We start from the raw sequence: 26,008 nt of genomic DNA, 5'->3' as shown, positions 1-26,008 counted from the left end.
CGCGCAGCAGCCCCATAGAAGGAGAGAGAGAGAGAGAGAGAGGTTCGAGAGCACAAAGGAGAGACGACCCCCGTTGCGGGCGCACGGGTTTGTAAAGAAATAACCGTTTCCAGAGGTTGTACAAAGCGTGGCCACCGCGATGAACAAATTCACTGGTGGATATTATTGTACATAAAATGCTGCGATGATTGTTGTTGCCCTCTTGCCCGAGGTTGTAAAGATCCCCTCCCCTCCCTCCCTCCCTTTTTTAGGGTAATACCGGCGCCCTCGCATCAACCCCCTCTCCTCCTCTCTCGAACCAACCACGTTCCACTCAGAATTATCGTAGTTATCCCCCTTTTTTTTTTTTCTTCGAGATTCGCTAGAATACACTCCTTTTACTTCTAAGAGACTATTTCTCGCGTTTCAATCGTCCGTGTCGGTCGAGACGAGATCGCTCCTGTTGGATTACTTCTCGCGAGAAACCTATAAAACACGGTTCCTTCTTTCTTTCTTTCTCGACACCTGGCTCGACACATTTCTTTTTCTTCTTCTTCCATTCGCGAGACCGTCTTTTAAATTTCTTCTCGTTGTTTGCATGCGAGCTTTTTTTCCACGCAAGCTTTCCAATAACTCGTTGAACGATAAATGGTTTCTTTTCTTCGGTGCTTTTTATCAAGAAACAATTTATTAAATTAGAAAATTAATAAGTCGATTAGATTACGGATTTGTAATTATACGGTAATTCGATATTATATTGTACATACGATAAGAAATTTTCAATAAGAATGAACTATTAACAGGTTATTTTTGTGAAATATTTATACGAAAATTGAAATTCAATTTTTTAATAAAAAAGAATTTTCACTCTGTATATCGAATAGAATAATCGAATGACTCGATACGAGTCTCCATAAATGATTTTATTTTTAAATCCTTTTGGAAAAACTCGATATTGAAGAAAAAGAAAAAAGAATTAGATAGATAGAATTCCGATACTTAGAATATTCTGTGTATAAAATGTATAAAATTTTATAAACGGTGTAACATTAACGTGTATTACAAAAGATTTTTATTACAAATCGAAGAAACGAGAAGAAATTTCTGAAACGGTCTAAAATATTGAGAGCTCGATCGAACGAAAAATTCTGATTCGTCTGTGAACCGATCTTGGCGCGATGATTAATCACACGGGTCACGAGCAATGTGTTTTCTATGTTACTATCTCTGATGTGGATGGAAAATGAAAAAAAAGAAAAAAAAAAATCTGTGTGCGAGTCGGTCCATAGAACAAGTTTGTTAATTGCCGAAGCAACCGTGAAATCGAGTCTACTCGAAGTTCTCCAACGTCAGCGAGTTTTGAACGTTTTTATCGTAAGTCTGATATAGGGCGGAAGAGTGGATGTACTCCGTTTTAAACGGAGAAGCACAATAAAGTTCTAATACTGATACTGAGTAAATTGCATTATACAAAGTTTGATCGACGATTACGTGACGAATAATATATACTTTTCCCTCGATTTTGTATTTCTTTTCACTTTTTCTTTCTTTCTTTCTCTCTTTTTTTTTGGTTTTTAAAAAAAAAATGAATAATTAACCGTAGTACGGGACATTTCACGTTCGATACGATATGATTAATAAACTTCGAGAACTCGTGATATTTAATAATAGCCGGTTCAATGTTTAAATATTTTTAGCTCAAGATAAGGGAGTTATTGTTAATAAAAATTAAATATTGAATATGCGAATAGACTGATATCTTTGCGAGCTTCTTACGTGTTGCAGTTCACAATTTTTTAAGTGTAAATTTAATAAGAACAGAGATTTTTTGATATTCTGGTTGATATTACACTTGATTTATCTCGAAAAGATACGATGATCTTTTATTTATTGCACTTTTAAACAAAGGATTGTCTGTTATTTCTTCTTTTTTTTTTTTTTACAGCAATTATTGAAAACCGATATATCAGTGTCAAGTCTGAATTTTTCGATTCGTTTTTTTCTATCGATTAAGTGTTCTAACAATAAGAATTTCAATTATTCATATTTTTTGAATTATACGTGATATTTGTATCCTTAATTATATGTCACATTTTCTTTCTAAAAAATCGTATACGTTTAAATGTTTTAAATAAATCGCACTTTTTTCTGCCTATTATAATTTTTTTTTTTTAAATATTCAATTATAAACTCATTAATATTAATATCTAGTGATAATATAAGATAAAATATTGTTAACGTTAATACTAATCTAATATTAAGATGATATAATATTAACTTAATTATTAATTTTCGGTAGCTAATAGTTTTACGATTATTATTAGTGCTGCCAATTTTTAATTATGCTCAAAAATTGCAATCGATTGCTATTTTGCATTATATAAAATTTATAATATAATAGATATTCTCTATTATAATATTATATTAATAATCGTAATAAATAAAGAAATCTTATTTTTAATATTACAAATATTACATCTAATTATAATTTTATTTGAAGATAAGATTGAAAGAAAAAAAAAAAGAATGATTGTTAAATATCATTCGTTAAAAATAAAAAAAAAAAATAAAAAAGATAATAACACAATCAGTGTAAACGAAATCTGTCTTTCTAACAATTTATTCAATTTTTCCCAATTTCAGGAATATCTTTTAAATATCTCTTTAAATATTCCTGAACGATTACTTTTCATTAATTATTTATTTTTAAATCTGTGAAATACTTATGCTTTTTTTTACTTTTAAATATATCTAGTTTTTTTTTATTTTCTTTTCTTTTTTATCTTATATATCTCCTCTTTTAAAAATCTTTCTATTTTCTTCACGGTATAGAAAATGTTATAAAACAGTGGACCTAAATAATAAGATAACTTTGAAAAATATACCTCGTCGATTTTTAGAGAAGAATTTCCATATAAAAGAATTCTCATTTAATTCATAAAATTTCATCACTGAAATATATTCTTAGGCACGTAAAAATCTATTACATCTTTAACTTATCCATCCTATGAAAAAATGCATGAAAATTGATATTTTCATGAATAGGATCGAAATCGTGATATATGTAATTTTTACCAAAAATAATTAAAAAGAGATTGTGTTCGATTTCGATATTTATCGTAATTATTCCCTAAAAATATGAGAATTATTAATGCAGTGATTAAAAATCGTATAACGAGAGGCTATATTTTAAATATTAAGGGCTCTATTTAGATTAATAAAATTTTATACCACAAATTACACCGAGTTCGAAAGAAATTGTTTACGTATAATTTCACGTGAAATGTCTCGTACATCGTATACCTTCTAACAATTTTCGTTTATTACACTCACTAATGGGGAAAAAAAAAATTTGTGCTGAATTTTACACACTGTCCACTTATATCCTCTTAGTTTGTGCACAATTTAATAACAGATGGCCGCATTACGCCATATTGCACAATAGTTGTTTAAGCGAATGCTTTCTATAGGAATACAGGGCCAAGATCGAAGGGCTCTAAGTGTAAGTATAGAAATTTATGACAATGTTTGTCGATAATAAATGCGGAAATGCCAACGTGTATAGTTTTTCATATTTTTGATACGTGTTTTTGTTAATTCGAATACACACAACAACAACAACAACAACAACAAGCACACGAGAAGACACTGATACGATACATCATGATGATCATAAATTTCTTTGCGGCCTTGTTTTATATTTCATATCAGCTTTTGTATGAAATATTTAAAGACAACAGGAGGAAAACTTGATGATACAACCATTTGTCCATTTTCTATTTTTTTACGTACGATTTAACAATCAAAAGAAAAAGCGCGCTTTAATGAAAATGCAAAAAAAGAAAAAAATGAAAAACTGAGAAATTTCAAAATATAATGATTTGAATTAGGGATGGATAACTCGAAACTCTTCGAAATTCAAAAAGATTCGAATTTCTCGAATCTTTGAAATATTTTGCTATTTTTGTAATTCGAAATTCTCGAAAATACAGATAATAATTATATAAATAACTTACATTTATACATAAGCTGATAACGATTTTGAAAAATTCTAAATATTTATTAAAATTTAAATATGTAGCAAAGATATAATAATAATAATAATAATAAATAAAAGTGCCCGATTAACTGTCGTGGAATCTCTGAAGGATGCTCTGAAGGCGTATATAAAAACTTAAGACATCATAAAAGAGACAAGAATACTTTTCTATCTCGATAGAAAATATTTTTCTCTCTCTCGAACGTTTCCACGATCCAGTGAAACGAAATAAAAATAACTTTCGAAGCTGTAAATACTTTTTAGAAAGTAATAATAATAATATTAATAATAATAATAATAAATATCCTAGGTTTTCGAGAATTTTGAGATCTCACAAAATCTTACGAATCTCAAAATCATCAGGTTTCAAGAATTCATCTCTGATTTATAAATCATATCTGTATGTAATAATTTGACAAGTCCAACTTTAAATGTGCTATTGTGTAAAAATTGGAAAATGTGATTCATCAAGTTTTCACTCACTGTTGTCTACATTTTTAGCACGTTTTTTCCTCTCAGAGTCCTTTGATCATCATTTATAGTGTAAGCCTATGATCAACAACAACATTAAGAAAATACGTTTTGTGGATAAGTTAAATGTTACGTATGGATTTTGGTATATATAAATATTGAATAATTAGTATTTCTTTATTATTAGATGAAACCGATTACATTATAATTAAATGATATTATTTTTAGCATTTAAGTTTTGTAAATCATCACATTGTATTCAAGCATAGAATTAATTACAATATATAATTGTTGTAACATCATCGGTTTATCCAATTGAGGACTTGGAGATTTCCTTTAATAATTAAACAAACAGTGATTCGTCTTGTTTACTCGATTAATCATCTCATTGATCTCAAAAGTAGAATTTATAAAATATATAGGATCGATTGTGTTTTGCTCCACTAATAGACTAATATCTCTTTTTCTTTTTATATATATACATATATTATACGTAAACCGATGAGGATTATAATATCGTTTGTAGAGTATATAATCTGAATGTAAGTTTGTTCTTTAAATGCAAATTGCGTCCAACTTGTTACATAATTCTTTCCCCGTCATATGAACAATATGAACATAAATCTATACCGTTATTCTATTTACATTTTACATTTATTTCAGCGGAGACATTGTATACACTGTTCGCAATATATTATATATATATATATATTAAACGTTTTCTTCTTGTATTTTTTAAAAAGTGGTGCACATTTTTAATCAAACCCATACATACCTATATTTATTAATTCTTAGATTGTTAGATTAATCGACAGTGATGTGATTGATTGATCTTTTGTGATCTACATTGTAATGAAATTCTAAGAATATTTTCTTCAAAAATTGTCGAAAGAATTACACTAAAAGAATATATAAAATATACAAAAAAAAAAAAAATTATTTTCTAATGACTCTTGTTTAATTTCACATTATATTAGAAAGATCATCACAACTTTTCTTAATAATACTTGTGCAATTTTATTAAAAAAAATTTATCGAAGAAAAATTGAAGACTTTAAAAATTTTAAGTGAAATAAAATTCTTTTTTTTAATTCTTACAATTTTAGTTATTGATAATTGAACGAAATGAATAATATTATAAAATTTTATTTAGTTTCAGCATCAATCTTGAATGTTTCCACTTTTTTTTAAATATTTTTCTAAATATTTATTCATTTTATAACAACAAAATTTGATTTAAAAAAAAAATGTTCTATCTTCATTCTTGAATTTTAGTTCTTCCCAACTTGGTATTCGTATAGCGCGAAAGAAATTTCTTTGTTATGAACGACAAAGATTCGCGAAAAGAGTTTTTATTCGAAGATGTTTCTGGATAAGTAGCAAAGATCTGAGTGTACCGCATACCTTCTTCCTTTTAAAAATTCCAAATGCACCATCTGTACTCGGAGAAAACTTTGATTTACCACGAAATGAAAGGTTCTTTCATATTAAAGAGACAAGCCATCATACTTTATCTTTTGTTTTTTTCCTTTCTCTCCTTTTTAAAATAAGCAACCAACATTTAAAATAGACCATCGTTTGTAGTCGACGTTCTCGTGTTTTCTAACAAAGGAGTGTTTCTTACAAATTATAAAACTTTGAAAATCCATGCTATAAAAGACGTTTACAAAAGAAATACGATCATTTTTTCTTCTATCCCCTTCTCTCCAATTTTTTTTTAATGTTGTTTGTCTTAATGTAATCTAACTATTGGATGAAAACTACAGATTTATGTAAATAAATGTCTTTTTCATGGAATGATTTTTATTTTTATTATACAATTTATTGTAAAGTGTAAAAAAATAAATGTGTTGAAATACTTACATTTAAAAGAAATTTATAAAAATTATTTGTATTTTATAATTTATAATGTTTGAATCTTATTTTAAATTTATATTTTCTTTTATTTCCTATATTTTATCTTGAGTAATATCATTTAGTATCTAGTTTCTATTATATTAGTATTTTATTTGTTATCTTATTTCGAAAAAATAAAGATAAAGTTTTTCTATACAGAATTTCTATTATTTTCTATTCTCTATTATCCTTTCCTTCTTTACTTTTCTTTTATCCAGGCCAAAGTATATTCTCTCTATGTACTTTTCTAATTCTCATTTCCGTGAAATAAAATTTTCTTCACCTTTATTAATTGAAACAATTGAACCACTTGACAAACAAATAATTCACAAAATAAATTTACTTCATACACATATTTGTTTTTCATTTTGTTCAAATATTTTATTTAAATATTTTCCCTTCTATTTATCTTTCCTTCCTTTTTTTTATCTCACATTAATAAAAAATAATCCAACCCTTATTTCCAATAAAACCAAAAAAATTGTATTTACAAACTTTCGAAATTTATTTAAAAAAAAAAAAAAAACATTACCCAAGACCAAAATCAAATTTCATCCGAACTAATTATTTCCTCTATTTATCCCTTATCCACCCTTCGAACAATCCAAAACTAATTACAACACATCAGATTCCACGGATTCCCAAATTAAAATACTTTCTCCCCACGCGTTCGACATCCAATCTGTGCAACTTTCCAAAAAAAAAAAAAAAAAAAGAATCTCCATCCTCCTTTATTCCTTCTCCCCTCGTTTTAAAATTAACTTCATCCCAGAGAAATTGAACAGAAATTCACAACGGCAAACACGATGCCGTTCGCTTCGTCCCCTCCCCCCTCATCATCATTTCCCTTCCACCTCCGCTCCTCGTAGCTCCTCGCGCGAAAGGATGATAAGTCCTCGCTACCGGAGAGACTACTCCATTCCTCTCCCTACTCTGTGTGTGTGTGTGTAGATATGCATGTGTATCAAGATCCCTTCACAGAGGGTCCACGGGTATAACAGAGCGTGTATCTGACAGTACCTAACGTGCTTTCGAAAGCGCTCATTAGTCACTGAAATGCGGTCGCGAAGTGACAACTCGTACGTGGAATATTATACGGTCGAAGAACTTCCGCTTGTATCGCGCGAGCGATGCACGTCCTCCCGCGCATGCGCGCTTCGCCCCTGTTTCTAACTTTCGCATTATACGCCCTTTGTCCGCGATTCGACAGTTTCGACAGTTTCGCAATGGAACGTGAGAATGCGGCGCCAGGAGGCGGGAGGGAGGAGGGAGGGAGAGAGGATTCCGCTTGCAAACGACGTTAAAGTTCGATCCAGAGCGGACCCGGTCGCATCTGGGGGCCACCGAAATTTTTCTCTCTCGCCGCCCACCGCACAACCGGGTCGGCCGAGGCCACCACTCGCGCTCCGATGTGTACACAAGCAAAAGTTACACGCGCGCATCTTGTACATACCACGGTGGTCCGTGGTTCGATTCCCCGTGGTTTACCGGTTAAACGTTGTAATCAATTGTAAAGCGAACGGGGAAACGGCCCACGCGGGGGGAAAATTTTTTAAGCTTCCCTTTTTTTTCTCTCTCTCTCTCTTTTCCCTCTTTCTCGCTGGCGCGAATTTGTTGTTTTTACGGGGAAAAATAGATAAATATTTTTTTTCTGGGGAAGGGGGGAGGGTCTCCTCGATTGGAAAAATAATACGGGCGAGGAATAAAGATTTAACTGTTTGAAAAAAGAGAAAAATTGCTTTTAGTTTATACGTGTGAGATTAAATTAGGAAAATAAATATAAATGCGGAGACGAAAAATTCTAATTTTCTTGATTGAGTGTACGTAAAATATAATTTTTGTGGGTGGAAGAAATTGAAGAATGTTGAAAAAAAAATAAACGCGTGAAATATCGAGTCAACAAGTTTCTCAGATACAGCGTGCAACATTTAATTTACGTCCATTTCATGTTCAAGTGTGTCTGCTTAATTTTGGCCGCAGTTGTCGTTGATCTACTCCACTGGCCGTAGATTTGAAGTCTCACAGAGTTATACGTTTAATCAGTCGCTTTTAAAGTATATATCTGGATCAGCTTGAACTTAGTCAAAGTACGGAACGATGAGTTAGATTTGACTTAAATTAAGATTAGAATCCCTTGTTAGCTCTGCATTTAGTTTTGCTTTTCTGACTTTATCGATCTTCCTTTTGCCCGTTTAAAAAAATCAATGAAAACATCTTCTCGAATAAAAATTAATACGTTTTCATGATAAATTTATCAATAATGATGATAAAAAGTTCATTGAAAAATATTAAAAAATAAGTACTATAATTTCATATATTAAACTCATAATAAAAAATTTTTTAAAACAGATTGAATTATACTTTTTTTGAACCTAATTTTCAATCTTAAATATCTAAAATTCCTAAAAATCAAATAACTAATCCAGATATACTCGATCGACTCAACTTTCACCTATCTCGTTTCCAATTTTACAAATTTCGTTTTAACAATAATCATCACCAATATTTTCTCAATAAATAATTAAGACGCAATTATTCACACACGAATTCTCATTGTCCAACGAAATAAAGATTCTTCCAAATTCTTTTATAAAGCGACGCTCTATCAATTTTTCCTCTCCACGTGATTATTCCGTCGTCTTACGATGTGTAATAATAAACTTCAACCCGAGAAAGAGGTGACGATATCGTGTTTATTGTTGCACAAAAACCTACCTCGCTTCCTGTCGTCGAGGGGGTAACGAGCGACGATGAGGCGAGGGATTCAAAGAGGAATCGTATAAACGAATCAGAAGAGTGACGCGTTAACTCGTGTTTGGGGTTCGAGGCGACGAGATCCGGATAGCCTCGTCCTCGTCTGATAAAAGGGCGCAGGCGAATATTAGCGGAAAATTCGTGCGGAAATTCCATGGGTTGTCAACCGTGGGTAAGAGACTCGAGGACAAGTTTAAGCGCGATGTTTGTCCGCCGATATAGAATAAGCTTCTGTGAGCCGGGGAATGCTTTCGCGTCCCATCATACGGAAATACAAATTCCTTTTCCAAGCTCGATATTTTGACTGAGCTTTGGGTGTTCTTGCAGAAAATTTTCTTCCCGGGATTTGACGGCGGGATCCCTCTAAGCAAGTAAATTGTACTTGCGTCGTAACTGCGTCGCGCAACCTCGTTCGAAATGTATTTTACTTACTGATTTTTTTTTTCTTCACAAAGTTGGGAACAATGGGGTTGTATGAATGTGTGTAATTATACGAAATTTAATAAATTTTATAGATTCTATTGGATTATAAATACAATTGAATCCTGTACGAGAAGAGAAAGAAAGAATCTTAAGGGAAGATGTTTGATTTGTGGAAGTTTCTTATTGAAATTTTTAAAGAGGATTTATAGGAAAATTTGATGTTGTAGAGATTCTGTACGAAGATTGATATATTTATTATCTGATTATGAGGGTTGAAATAGAGAAAGGTAAGAATCTTTTCTCTTTTGAATAAAAATAATACATCTAAATAATAATGGGAAATAATTTAAGTTGTATAGAGTGTATATAACTTATATTTTAACTTGTAGAAGTTTTTTCAATGGGAAAGGAAAAGAATGAATGAAATTCTAGTTCCATAAAAGTTTTCAAGTTATGTATAGAAGTTCGAATGTATATGGGGATACTTTTGAAGGATCGGATTGGAAAATCGATTTTAAACAGTGAAGCAAACATAAAAATTCATATTAAAAAATATCGATTCGGGGGGGGGGGGGGGTCATTCTTCAAGTTTCGAGGAACGAAGAAATAAGATGGAGATAAAATGAAGCGTCTCGATTCGATGCATATAATTGTCATGATTGTACGAATTTAAAAAGACTCGTATACAATTTCAAAATTATTAACTCTGCTAAAATTACATAGCAGATATAAAATTTTTGTTTAAGATCAAAAAAAGTCAAATATCCGAATGTTAACATATTTTTCTATCGTACAATGGAGATACATACAGAAAAAGAGTCAAAATATTTTTTATTATTTTGTAAAAAAAAAAAAAAGGAATTTATGTAAAACAAATATTTGCTAATATATCAATCATATATATATATGATTATCACAATTATATATCATAATTTATAATTTCGTTGTTTTTGAATTATAATAGAAAGATATTTTTTATATTGGAAATAATTTCTATTTTAAATATTATATTAATTGTTGTAATTTTATTAAATGCTATAGCGATAAAGAGAATGTTCTATTTATTTTAATCATGTTTAGTACGGCAGGAAAATACCGTTGAAAAGTCCACGATAAAAATTGCATTTCATGCTTTCAGACCTTATGAATTTATTATGAGTTTTAAAAATAAAACGATAGAGTATCATATGACGACCATTTATCGCACTAAAAAATTTCATTATACGCTTTGATTTTTTGCAATCGTATACATGTTTTTTTTTTATATTCTTCAATTTATTAATTTATTTTAAAGTAATTTTTATTCAAGTAAACGATTGAATTAAAAATGAATGAATTAATGTGCAATAATATATATATATATGGATAATTATTGTAAATATAATTACTTTTAAAATTAATTAAATATTCCATTTTTTTTTAAATAACAAAAATAATTATTAATTATAGAGTTGAAAATTTTTTTAAATTCTGTATTATTATCATACAGATTCATTATCGTAAATCATAATTAAATTCTTTTTAAAATGATAATTTATGTTGGTACACAGCCATGTTATGCAATAATTAATAACGAATTATACAAACATATCGCCATTACGAGTGAAATAGAATTGAAAAAGAAATAAAATCATTATTTTTTAAATTATTATTTTTTGGTTATTAAAGTTTAGAATATTTTTCATTTTAATAAATATTTGATTTTAACTACAACATTAGCTTAAATAATCTTATGATTATACTCGTTATACTAACATTATAGTAATTGTCACAATTTCTTTGTCAAGTATAACAACTCTTTTTATTTTTTATAATTCCTTCTAATGAGAAATTCTTCAAATGAATTATGCATCAAGGAATGATTTATTAGAAATTTAATTAACATATAATTTCATCTTAAACTAGAATATAAAACTTTTATTTTTCTAGCTTGAATTATTAGTATAAATATTAATATTTTATCAAAAAGTAATTATTTTAGAAAAAAATTTAGAAAATGAATTATTTCATCTTTTTTTATTACAGTTACTTTTACAGAATCTTTTTTAAAGGATAATATATGTTTAATTGTATAATTATGTAATATTACAATTTCATATAATAATTCGAAAAAATCTTGATGGATAATGTAATCATAATTAATACGTGTTATTCACATGTTATTAAATATATTGTAGAATTATATTTTTAATACGCGTTATGTATATTATATATTTTATATACAATAAATATTTTATTAAAATTTAAATAACAAAGTGAATCTTTCGTTATTATTTAATACATCGAATATATGATGTACCATTCATAATTCTGAAAAATATCGAAAATTTCCAATATTTTGAATACAATGAAATATTAGCGAATTCACAAAATTATCGATAAAAAGTTATTAAAAATCGTATCAACAAATATGAAATATTATGCGGAATTATTTGTGTATGCTAAAAAATATTCGTATTTGCGCATTGATAAATCAATGCAGTAATAACAAACGTTTGAAAGAGAAATAATATCGACTGTATATCATTATAATCCACATAATTATGAAATATTTTTTTTCTACTAGAAACGAATCAAAAATTTTTTTTTTTTTCACAGATTGCGTGGAAAACTATTTTAATTTAGAAGCGTTTGTAGATAATAATCATACAATAAAACTTTTCTCATATTATCCTTTAAATATATGAATCTTTGCCCATAAAGTTCTTTCTCATCATTTAAAATTCATATAAAAGTTTATGTTCTCTTCTTGAAAGTTTTGCTTAAAATATGTTTACAAATTAATTATTTCTAAAGAAAAAATAAACTTTATGAATTCTTGATTTATTAACGAATTAAACGAATAAAAAACTCATTAATTCCTAAGGAAAAAACTGCTGTTTGAATAATTAGTAAGAATTATAGATACTAAAAATGATACTCTAATGTTAAAATAACAAATCAATTAACAATTAACAATATGAGTTTGTACAAATTACCCAATATTTTCAAAAATATGAAATGAACTTGAAAGAAATGGATTCTTGAAATTAAAATTTCTTTCAATCATTATATATGATAATGAGAACTTTACTTTAAATATTTTTTATCCTTTAAATTCCGAGGAAATGGATAAAAATTTACAATTTATTTATGACACGAAATGTAAATGGACTTTTCGATGTCATTGATATTCGAGAAATATGATTACTCTCCGACTTTGGAATGTGAAAAGAATTCTGCTTCAAAAAGTCGAAATAACCATCTTCAAGAAATTAAACACACAGATAGCTACACATAGCGAAATGCTGTTATCCTGTATACATCAATCACGTCTCGATTCGACTAATACTGTGTATCTGGAATGCAGGTCACTCACCGGAACATGGCTCATCCATCCGGTCTTAATCACCTTAACTGTACGTGATATACTTGTTTTCTCTTAAATGATACGATCGTGATTGTCCAGATTCCTCTAGGATCAATTTAAATCACACATGTCAAATCAATCAAATCGAAGGAGAACGAGTATCGCGATAATTATCGTATAGATGCAAAAATAATCTTATCTTTCTTTGTTTAATCTGTGAAAGAAATCAATTTTTACGTTATTTTATAATTTCCTTCTACTGTTCCATTTCTACAATTCAATCTGAATGAAATTATTATTATATTTTCTGTTATGCTACTATGTTTGAATTTTTATATTTATAATCGAGCTTATACGTAATGGAATGTACACTATAAATGTTTAATTAAATTATTTCTAGATGTGTTTATGATATAATAGGAATTTAAAGATCGTAAGATTATTCTACGTTCTATCTAATATACGTGTACACATATTTTTTGATATATTCGTAAAATGTTATTAATATAATTATCTTATTTGAATTTTAATTAAAATACATTGTAATTTAAATTTTGTTGAAAAATGGAATTAAGCTTTTCATATTTCAGGCGAAGATACGGAGAATTTTATTCAATGTAAAAGAGGGTTGACATTAAAAATGTCAAAATAAAAATTTTGTAGAATTTCTAGGTTATAAAAATAGGGAAGAAGTCACGTCCACATTATGAACGCATTTCACGTCCCTGTTCTCGACGCTTCATCGGCTACACGTTTTCACTTTTGTGGCATCATGTTAGGTAGCAAAAAATTGCCATGTCATTTATTAAAAAAATCACCTATTACCTATTATACATATTTATACCCATATATATTACCCATATATAGGATTACGTATATAACGTTATATTAATTTCTTTAACGTTTTTTTTTTTTTTTTTTTTTAGGATATTGCATTTAATAAAAAATTGAATGATTAAGTAGAAAAATCAGTTTATATCATGATACCGTTTGAAATATTTCGTGATTTTAAAAAATATTTTATTTTACCTCGATATTTTATTTTCAATGACGATAGTTATAGTTAAGTTATAAATACGTGCATGTTAAATTGAGATAAATGATGTTTTAATAATAGTTAAGAAAATAACTATGTGTGTTTAGAATATAACTGATAAACTATCTATTAAACTGATGCACAGGAAATACTGGCTCTTCTTGACGTTTGAACTTGATACCACTTATGTAGTATTATGGTCAATTATTACTAACTCTTTTAAGATGATTACTACACATGTTTCGGATCAATGTCAAATCAACGTCAAGATGGATTAAAATCAAAGTCGAGATGCATTTTCAATGTATTATGGAGACCTTCGTATCATTCACAGAGTTCATAATTCACATAAAGCAAATATTTTTTTATGATGTAAAAATTATTTTTTACTATATAGAAAAAGGAGTATCATTTCAAAAAAATAAGCAAAGTTTACTTTTAATTTTCATTATTATTGAATGTCAAATAACTCAAATTGACTGATTATAAATTTTTTTTGTAATATAACTTTTGATTTTTTTTTAAAGAAATATAATTATTCATATACTGTATATTGAACTATTTTTATAATATCTAAATAATTTTATACAGTAGTTTAAAATTCTTAAAATATATCGAATACATTAATCAAAATAAAAAATTGATATTTGAAATGAAAAAAATGAAAATAATAAACATAAAATCATGTAAATTTTTTTGTTATTTCAAATATTGTACCAGCTGTCTAAAATTTTTCAGTATTATATTTAGATATTATTATTATTTTCAGTGTTAAAATACAATAATCCGAGTATTGTACAGTTGTTATGGCATCCTTTTCAAAAAATGGCTCGATAAGAAAATGAACGATAACGACGAAAATAAACTTGAATTAATAAAATGCTTCGTACGAGATGAAAAGAAGTATGGTTGGTGTATGGATAAATCCAAGATAGAAACGTTCAATTGGCTGTACGAGATTTAAAAGTGGGCGAATCGTCGTCGTTACGGGCTGTCTTCGCGTAGAATGATGCGAATGACGTTAGATATCTAGCAATCTTATTCAATAAGAACGTTCTAGTAGTGACTCATATCATTTTGAAAATTTTAAAAAATCACAACTTCCACTTAGGATAATGGTATCATAATTTTTTTTCAACATTATCAAATTGTTGTTTTTACAATGAAAGAAGAATCAATGAGCCAGATGATCCTTTTGATAAACTTTTTTCGTGAACGTACAAAATAAATTGTTTTACTTTCTATCTATGTTAAATTAATTTGGTTACTATTCAGCATAACGATGGGATGGAAAATGTATGATGTATTTCTGTTTTTATGTTTCGTAAAAACATCAAATAAATCACGTAAACTGTTTCAAGCGATGTTACACAAAAATATGACACAAATATGAAGGATTTTTTTTAAATGTAATAAGTCAAAAATGAATCTATCTTTCAAGTAAGTTTTGTTTCTTTTTTTTTTTTTTTTCCTTTTTACAATCTTATGATCTTGATCTTTATTTAGACACAACAAGATATTTCTATATAATTTTTCTTGAGCAAAGTTCGAGCAAAATTTGTGGTATAATTTATACTATATGTTGACTTCAGCATAACAATCTGTTCAGCCAAGAGGATGTAAATGTTTGGATGCTGATGGAGAGCATTTTGAGTGTCTAATATAGAACGTTTTCATGGCGTTGAATAATTGATGATTTACAATAAAAATAATTACCCTTACAATTACTTACTATATCATATTTACTATTATTTTTTAATAGTAGAAAAATATATAATAAAATTTTAATAAAGAAAAAAAAGATTAAAAAGATAAAAATTTAAGAAACGTTAGAATCCATTTGATTAGATATTATTATATTTTGCACGATAATTCACTTATTAATAATTAAATAATACGAATTAATAATTAACAAATCTTACAATTATGTTTTTTTTTAGAAATGCATCAAAATCCATCAATATCTAATTCATTTCTATTAAATCTTTGCCAATTAACAAGTTACATTGTCCTATTGGATACAAGAACAGACAAATTGTGAATTTCTTCTTCTTTAGATATAATAAGAATTTATTGGCAAGTTTAAATTACGAAGCGTAACTTCATCAGTTTTAAATCAACAACAATTGAGATTTACAGATTTATCTATGAAAAAAAAAAATCTAATTAAGTATTTTATTCAAAAAGTACTCGCCTTTCTTGCATCCAACTTACACTTGCAACAATTATAACGAAACATTTACATTTCAATCTCATCTGAACAATTTAAAAAACAAAAAAAAAAAACTATCCTTTCCCCATCACCACGAAAAGCAAACCAAAACAAAAACTCGATCCTACACATCTTACAAGGAACAATCATTCTCTCGTTGGAATCTCTCTCGTCAAAGGACCGAGTAGTCCATTCCACGAATAATCGAAAGCAATCGATCAAAGGCCGGCCGAAAACTCGACCCTCCAATCTGATCGCGGCTCCAAGAATCGCCCCTTCGAAATTAACCATCAAAACCCTCCAAGAAACACCCGTACAACGTACACGCGGGTACACACACCCTCCCCGCGTACCATCCCGCGCGGGGATATTGATATTGAAACGTGAAAGGGGAAAAAAAGGCGGGAGGAGGGAGAGAAAAAAAAAAAGAAAAAAAGAAAGAAAAAAAAAAAAAGAAAAAAAAGATTCAATCAGTCGCGAAGTTTCATCGCCAATCAATCACCCCTCTCCCTCCTCCCCCTCTCCCCGAAAGCTTCAGAAAGCTTTCCTCGCGCGCGCAGCCCCGCACTGGCGCGGCTGATCGCGACGACGACGACGACGCTAAAATGGCCGAGGGGGTGAAACGAGGCGCGGAGGAGAGGAGAGGAGAGGAGAGCGAAGGAGAGAACGAGGCGACAGGGTGCGTGGAGGGGGAGGGAGGGAGGCGAGCTTTCGGGTTGCATGACCGAGTCGACGCACTGGAAGCTTTCCGTGCTTGCGGCGGGAGCCTCAGTAGCCGTTTGTACGTCGACCGGAAGAGCTCCTCGCGTTTACGTCGGTCCCGAGACGCGCGGCGCGCCATCGTCGACCGAGTGATCGACGAATCGAATCTCGACGTCGCTTGGTCCCAATTTTTTTCGTTTCTCTCTCTCTCCCTCTCTCTCTCTCTCTCTTTCTCTTTTTTCTTTCTCTCTTTCTATCTTTCCTCTTTTTTCTTTCTCTCTCTCTCTCTTTCTCTCTTTATCTCTCTCTCTTTCTCTTCCTCTGCTCCTCGACTGGAGATCCAATCCTCTGGTGACATTGTCATTTCTACGGTGAAAAAAAAAAAAGGTGTTGCAAGGGGTTGTTGCGAGTGGTGGATACCCTTTCCTCCCTTCACGAGAAGAAGAAACGGATGAACGAACGGACAAACAAGAGGGATTTCGTAAATTTTGGTGGAGAAGTGTGTGCGAACGTTTTTTTTTTTTTTTTTTTTTTTCTCCCTCCCCTTTCCTTTCTTTTCTTTTCTTCCCCCTTTTTTTTTTTTTTTTTTTTGGTTTCCTCCTTCTCTCTTCGCCCTCCCCTCCCCTCTGTTCCGGTCGAACGAATCGCCGTGGATAGGTGTGTGGTGACACACGCACGCGGGGGGGGAGCAGGAAGTGAATTAATTATGAACACGGGGCCAGTGAAAACCGTGGAAACCGCGTATATGTGTGTATAAAAACACCGAGTTGCGATCACCGAGAAACACGAGTGGAGAAAACACGATGAGAAGTGACACAAGATATCGGGAAGCGCGATCTTCTCTTCTCGCGTCCCTTTTTGTCGTCCTCGCCGTTTTCGTGATCGGTAAGGAACCCCCCCTCCTCCCCTCCCCTCCTCCCGTCTGGTGAGAAGAAACACAGTGATCCATCGCGATATATTTATTTATCTTTTGTTACCGTTTCGATCGTTGAAAATGTGCGCGCTTTAACAACGTCGATATTGCAATACTGATTTGTAACAACATAATGTATGGATGTTCGATTCGAGTAATTGTTAAAATTATTGGAAATGAAGCACAGGGAAGGAAGGGATGAAAAATGTTTAAATATTTTCGAAGATATATACTTGTGTTGAAATCGTGGGATCGAAAAGGGATCATCATCCCGCGAATTGAGACGAATTCAAGTGCTTTTTTTTTTTACGATTCTGAAGATTGATGAATCTTCTTCTTACGAAGAAATACTTATTCGAATTAATGTTCGAGTCGGACAAAGTGTGATGAAATTTTGAACACGAGCGACACGGATCGACGGTTTCCGCGATCGATTCGAAATTCATCGCGTGTTACTGTATGATGTACACGCAGCGGCACACTTTTACGTTTTCATCCTCTACCGGATAGTAATTCTCTCTTCGACATCGCTACTTCAGCTTTTTTGCAATCAAATAACTGGCCTCGTAGAACAATCAGCATTTTTCGATATCCCCGAGGGAAAATGGTGAAATCGTTCGTATCGATATCTTCAAGTATAGAAAAATCCTCGTCGATAAATAATTCCTCTTTCCCTTTGCCGAAATCAAATTAGGAACGTTCAATCATCATTAAGGATCGAGTGAAAAGTGGAAAGAAGAGAAAAGAAGACTTTAAATAAATAATTTCACTCTCTTATTTCGAAATTAAATTAATCGTCGTTTAAAAAGTGATTAAACATATGATGAAAAAGATAAAGTCTATTTGTTTTAAAACAAACATCTCTCAAACGCGCGAATCTTTATAAACAACGTCTCTCGTTTTATTTTGAGATTAAATACGAGAGGAGTTTAAAAACACTCCTTTTTGAAGAAGATATACCTTTTAATGGAATCTACTTCGAATAATCTTCGAATGAATAAATCTCCTCTAAACCCTTATTATAAAATCGAGAACAATCAAATTCAATTTAACAAACAATTTCTTTCTTCAAAATCAAATTGAAAAAGAATCTGTCCATCCAGTCGAAAACATAAAAATCGTATTTCCAACCAACATTCCGGTGAAAATCTATCCGACACAACACCTCCTCTCCCCTCCCTCTCCCATAAGAGTCGGTGATTTTTAAAGATTCAATCAGTTTTCGTTGGCGCGCTTTTCCCGAAGCTGAAAGCGACGGCCTTTTCCCCAAACCCATTCGTCTTCGTGAAAGTATTTGAAACTCGGTTTCGAGACTTGAGAAATCGCCCCCGGTGATTGTGCAACGTATCCGTGTTTTGACTTAAACCACCAACCTAACTTTGTGGATAAAGTATCGCGGCAACGACGAGGAAAGAGAGACGTCGAACACACACATATATATATACATACACCATCTTGGATCATTCGATTTTTCGGGGAGAGCTAGTGCACTTGCGGAGAATTCCAAACTACCTTTATTAGATACCTTTATTAGACGTCCGTACTTCTCGTGAATCTTCCCGAGGTCCATCCATTTGCGGAGACAGGAGAAGAAGGGCTTTTCCACGTCCGTTTCGACGGCACGTTACGCGTTCTCCTTCTTTCGCGCGGGGCAAAAACCACGCTCGAGTAGGATTGGAACAGTTTTTTCCCCCGATGCTTGGAAATTTTTGATCGCGGGGAAGAAGAAGATGGAACTAGGTGTATGGAACGAGTTTTTACGAAATGATATTAACGTTTCAATCCGTTCAGTTGAAATCATCATTGGTGCACTATGGTGAAGATTTGGGGAGGGATCAATAAAAATTGATACATAAGCGATAAAATTATGCGTGCTTATATTTAGTAGATTTAAATTTCAAAATGTACGCCATTTCTTTAATTCGTTCTCGCGATTGAAATTTAATAATATTTTGTTTCTAAAGTATTAGACGTATTATTTGTAATTCCAAGATGAAGGAAAGTCTTGTTTTTTCAATTGGATGAAAATTTTTTATTTGATTATCTATATAAAGATATAGATATATATTTTAAAACAGCGTGTTTAAACGAATAATTAAAAATTCTCTTATTTTATTTTTCCTCCATTTATTCGATATAACGTGATGTTCGTTTTAATCGAATAAAATAGAGTTGAAAAAAGAAAAAAATCTTTCCTATACTCGATTAAACGAAATATAAATATTAGCGTAATTAAGAAAAAGAAATTAAAAATGCAGATTGAACGAATATATATCTCGGAGAAACGAGCTTAAAAATGAAGGTTTTTTTTTTTTTAAATTGCGAGCCGGTGCAATTTAATGTAAAAAACATTAATCAAAGATGAGAAGAGAACCATTTCTCCAAAGTATCTATTAAATAACCTAAAAGAAACGATTTCTCTCGAAACTTGTAATAATTTCCTTCTCTCAGAGATTTTAGGCGGTCGTTCCCTCAATTTTTATTACCCTTAAATTAGTGACAATTTTAAGTAAGAAATTCAACCGATCTCTTTGCCAACTTCGGAATCAATTACTAGATCCAGAGCCGATTAAAAATTTGATTTCGCCAATAACTGATCCTCAGATTCGGGGGAAAATCACGCCATTGCGAATTCCACCCTTTGTATCGCGATGAAGCCATTAACTCGTTATAGCGCTAATATTGCCGCTCGAAATTGTTGTGGCAGGCGGCAATTAATATTGAAAGCGAATGAAGACTGTAATTATAGGATACTAAAAAAAAAAAAAAAAAGAAAGAAAGAAAAGTGAATCGAGAAAATGCACTTGTATATATCCTTTTCGAGGATCGAGCGAATTGTTGGAAATTATTTTATAGGAAATACATTATGGACGATGAAGAGAATCTCTTTTTCGATGCTACGTTTCTCGTGTTATTATTTCGTATCGATACGTATCGATAGACTGGAAAAATGCGTGCACGATGATTTATATTTCGCGAACGACGGGGAGGAAAAAAATTTCGATTCCTCGTAGATCTGGATCTATTTTTACCGAGTTAAAGGAGGGAAATAAAAAGTGTTTCGTCGCGTGATCATTGAAAGATGGTTATTTGGTGGATGTTATATAATGTGGTGCGCCGATACAACTGCGAAGAATTTATTCAAAGGAATATAAATCAAAGGAAATATAAAATGGAAATTCTATTTAATTTTTTTTTGGTGAAATCGTGCGGTGTTTGCATTTGATAACGTCAGAGAATTTTTTTTTTTATATCATTGGAATTATTTTATATGAATTAACGAAATTTTGTTGGATTATTGATATTAAACAGTTTTTTGAATCAATTCAACAAGTTATTTGAAAACTATATATTTCTACGTCAATTTTTAAACGAACTCGAACTTGAATTTCTTGAAATGGCAGTTGTAAAAAATAAAAGTATTATTTTATACATCCTTTTTATTTTTTATTTCTAGATTTGATATTTAAATGCGGTATTACAATATCCCCTTACATAAACCAAGATAGAATCTAAACTTTAATATATTCATAAAAATTCTTATTCGTTGCATTTCGTATCTTTATGATAAGAATTTAAAAATTTTTTTTGTTTCGAGGAATTCGAGTATTTAAATGGAATAAGCAAATATAATTATTTATGTAAATGTGAATAGTGAAACAGACAACTTAATTTAGTGCATAATTAAATATAATAGATATAATATTTATGGGAATATTTACTTAGTGACAATGACATTTATAAAAATATTTATTCAATATAAATTCTTTCTTATTACTTTAACAAATAAAGCAGTTTCAGTGTAACAAATATATTAAATAATAACATTGACTTATTAACAATTCATACATACACAGATATACAAATATTTGTATATATACATATGATATGTACAATTATATAATTAAATCAATAGTTGTTTTTGTTTCATTATTCACATTTGTATAAATAATTATGCGTTTTCTCATTTAATATAAAAAATATAAATGTTTATTATTCCTCATGAACAATTTTCCAATTTTTGAACAATTTTTTAATCATATTTTTCGAAAAATGATTTGTCTTTTCAATTTAAAAATGAGAAAGCTTGCAGTTTCGAAAATATCGCGACAAACGGAATCGTTGGTAATTCATTAGTACTGCGTCAGAAAAAAATTTGATGGATACGTTACATTCATACTAATTGAATTGTTTTTATTTCATTTTTTTAAATTTTATCGTCATTTTTTATTTTATTTTTTAATTCTCTGCGCTGAGCATCGTAATCAAATATTGCTATAGCGAACAAAAATTTCTTTATATAATTTATTAACTATATTTATTCATTTATCAAATCTGTATATGATTTGTTTGATTCTTTATTGTAAACTTTTGCTGAATAATTTGATCTTGAAACACGTTGATACAATAAATAATTCTTCGTACAATTGAGACTGAAATTCTAAAATGACATTGTACAACTATTTGAAGTATGATCTAATAATAAACTACGTACTATTATACAATTATATCACAACTATATTACTTATAACAAATATTCATTAAATAGATCATGTTAATTTAATTCGAATCTGTTTATTAAATAAACGATTCAAAAATTCCGAAAAAATAAATTTTTAAATCTCTAAAATTGATTTTACTTCAATGTCAATCGATCAATTTTCTATCGATCGTCAAATAGAAATCCTAATACAAAAAATCATACATAAATAAAAAGCAACGATTACTTTCCGTGGCTCAAACCATAAAATTATTTATATGCAATTAGAACAACTTGACAACGTTGATTCAAACGTGTTGATAGAAGAAGATCAAAAAAGTGTTTCTTACGAAAGCAAAAAGGTTCATTTCGAAGGAAATGCAATCAACTTTTTCGATAAGACGAATAAAAAAAAAGAAAAGAAATATTAACACGCCAATCAATCAGCAACAATGCGAGAAATAATTTTTTTTTTTTAATTTCTATCCCAGAGCAATCGTCGGATGACAGGACGAGTCAATGCATACATCCTGATATGGCGAAGGGAAATAAAGTAAAATAACGCGGACAAGCGTGAAGTTGAATTCTTCTAAGAGTTCATAAAAGGCAGTATATATATAGATCGTGGATCGTTTGTGAATTAATATCACAAATCTTTGAAAAATTTATTTACAACCAGTTTCATCTAATTCAAATTTTAATTAAAGGAAAATTTCCGCGAGAAGGAATTGTTTGCAATGCTTGAATATTAAAATTGAAATTTTATTTGTATATAGAACGGTAATAAAATGTATACTTTTCGAGGAAAAATATTTTTTATTCGGGAGAAAAAAATATACCGTCGGATGTAGAATGTGTTTAATAAAAGTTTAATTGTTATTATATATTGTATGGAAAGAAAACAATTGAAATTTTTCTAATTAATATTTTCAAAATTATAAAGTGAAAATAATTAGAACTATCTGCATAGTGATGATTAACACATAAAATATCATTTTTCTTAAACATAATACAAATTAAATTAAAATAATTTTCCAATTTTTATTTTAAATTTATAAAAATATCCAGTATTAGAATTGTTTATTCGTTTAAAGTTTCCTTTGAAATAAATTATTAATCACACGATCATTTCACTTATTTGAATGATTTTTCTTGTAATTATTAAGATATTAAGATACTTTTATTTTAAACTTATAATGAATATTATGATTTTTAAAAATTCACTAAAGAAGTTTAATATTTTTATTATAAGTTTTCACACATTTAGTTCAAGGAATCACTCAACACTTTTATACAACGATTGATATTTTCTTAAACTGGATGGAAATATTTACGAATTCGTTTACGGATTGCAATAATTAAAATAGCGGGAATTCAAGCGCCAACATTGATGGGAAAAGTGTTTCAAACTAGAAGAGAAAAAGAAGTGATTAAGTCAAGCAATAGAATTTGAGGATAAGGCATTACGAAGTTCAATCGAAGTAGAAGCAATTTAATCTCAGAAATAGCGGAAAGACTGAATTCCGTCTACATTATGGTAATACTGTACGTAGACACTTAGCAAAGATTGGAAAGTATCGAGACTTGGGAAATGGATTCTTCGTGTACTGTCTGTGGCTAACTGCTTTTCAAGTACTGGCATTTGTACTTCATTACGAGACCTCCAAGCTCATTCATTTATTTCCTCGCTGGAATGAAATACAGTCTCGTATGTAGATATCATGAAATCTTAATAAGAGAGTGAAAATTACATTAAAGTAGAACATAATTTAATATAAATTTTGTTTAACGTAGGAGTTAATTATACCGTGAAAGAATAATATTTAAAAACCAAATACTTGTAACGTATAATTTCGTGATACTTTTAACGTAGAAGAAATATTAATTTGCTAGATTTCTTTATTGAACATTTTAACATTGGATTGAAATGAATTCTGATGTTGTGAAAGTGATGTCCTAATGCTACTCTAAATCTCTACTATTAATTATTATAAACAAAATTTATAAAGAAAGAAACATTTAATACAAACAAAAGCAGCAACAATAAACATTTTAAATTTTTACAATTTTTCAATAATTCATTTCGAAGAGAACTTATACTTAATGAATTTTATTTTCGAAATTAAACACAATTTAAAATCAAATAATCACATAATAGAATAAAACAAACAAAAATTCAGTCTACAAAACGAATCAAAAAAAAAAGAGAAACGAAATTAAATCAACTCAAATATTCCTCGCATTCCGCTAATAACTCTATGCAAGAGAAATTAATCTATAATTGGAAAAAAAAAACTTGGTTCCGTCGCGAGACGGAAACAGTTTGAAACAAGAAAGAAAGAAAGAAAGAAGGAAGGAAATTCGATATTTCGTGGAACAGGATTAAAAGAAGAAAGGAAGGCGGGAGGGAGGGGGAGGAGAAATTCCGCGTAGGAGGAGGCGGTGTAAAGGAAAGATTGTATCGCGGTACACGTTAATTGCCAATCGAATCGAGTTTTCACCGTGGAAGTTGGCTTTAGTTGGATTTACACGCCGGCATAATTAAAGTGTCACGCGACGAGCAACGTTGATAGCGCGTAAAAGTAAGAAGGCCAAAGTAACGGGTGCTCGCCTTTGTTCTTTGACGCTGAGCGAGGGCTTCACTTGTGAGAAATTAAGCAATTAAGCCGCGTATTTTACTACTACCGGAGATCCGAGCCCCGGCCGTGAGCAAGCCTTCCGATCCTGAGGAGAGAGAGTCAGCCTCGCTTGCCACGACCCGTGAGTACACCGTGAGCGACCGAGGCTTTATTAAGATATCAGGCAAGATGCGAATTGGCCGAGCGGATCGCAGGAAAAGATACGCGGGAAGCGGAAAGATAGATGTAGAAGGAGGGGGGAGGAAAAAAAAGATGAGAAGAACTCGTGGAATAAAATTACTCGTAATTAAATTTTGCCATCGCTTTGTTTGAAGCAATTTATTAACGAGTTTGGTAATTTCTATCGAGCCAACTATCGTTGAATAATAATTAGAAGATATTTGTTCTCATCTTGAATTAACCTGCGTGTTTCGATTCGTTATCGATCGTTTGAGGATGATTCAATTTAGTGACATTTTTGTTTCTTACGTTTAATTTTATTCCAACGTATTTCTAGTAAATGATGTTACGATTATCTTTGGCTAAGAGTTGTATTGATTCAACGTTAGCACGTGAACAAGTTGATCTTTTCCTACTTGGCACAAGATTCAGTATTAGTTTAAGCACTTGAAGTATTCAATTCTTCAGAGAAGAATATACGTACATCTGCATACATCTTAACATCAACAAAGAGTTCCAAAGAGTTGTAAGAAGACAAATCAAATATCATGCTAAAAATTTTTCGAAATTTACTAATTTACTAAAAAAGGGATATTAATCACTAACAATTGAAATTAATAAAAATCATTGAAACGGTTATTTTAAATTATCCTGATTAATAAATTTTTAAATAATGTAATTTTCCAATGCATTCCTCTTACGAGATTGTAAATTGTTTCTTCTAATTCGAAAGAATTTCTCTCCCAATCAAATAATCATCAGTAACAAAATTTAACACATTGAATTATTAAAAAAAAAACAATCTCATTACAACAGTTTCATTTAAAAAAATTATAGATATAATCTGTATCTGTTTCCTTCGTCAAATATTTAATCTTAAACTATCGGATGAGAAAGAAGAAGAAGAAAAAAAAAAGAAACTTAGTTGCATTCCCTTAGATTAAAATGAATTTGGA

At 30.2% G+C, this 26,008-nt stretch overlaps 1 protein-coding gene across 3 annotated transcripts in view; it reads left to right on the top strand.

Annotated features, from left to right (window-relative positions):
* LOC725024 (autophagy-related protein 16-1) overlaps positions 1-26,008 on the top strand; it is a 572,103-nt gene that overhangs the window by 510,337 nt on the left and 35,758 nt on the right. The window lies entirely within an intron of this gene.

This window comes from Apis mellifera, linkage group LG9 (assembly GCF_003254395.2).
Source record: "Apis mellifera strain DH4 linkage group LG9, Amel_HAv3.1, whole genome shotgun sequence".
Taxonomy (NCBI): Eukaryota; Metazoa; Arthropoda; class Insecta; order Hymenoptera; family Apidae; genus Apis; species Apis mellifera.
The sequence above is the reverse complement of the archived record's forward strand: the minus strand, read 5'-3'. Positions and strand labels throughout refer to the sequence as shown.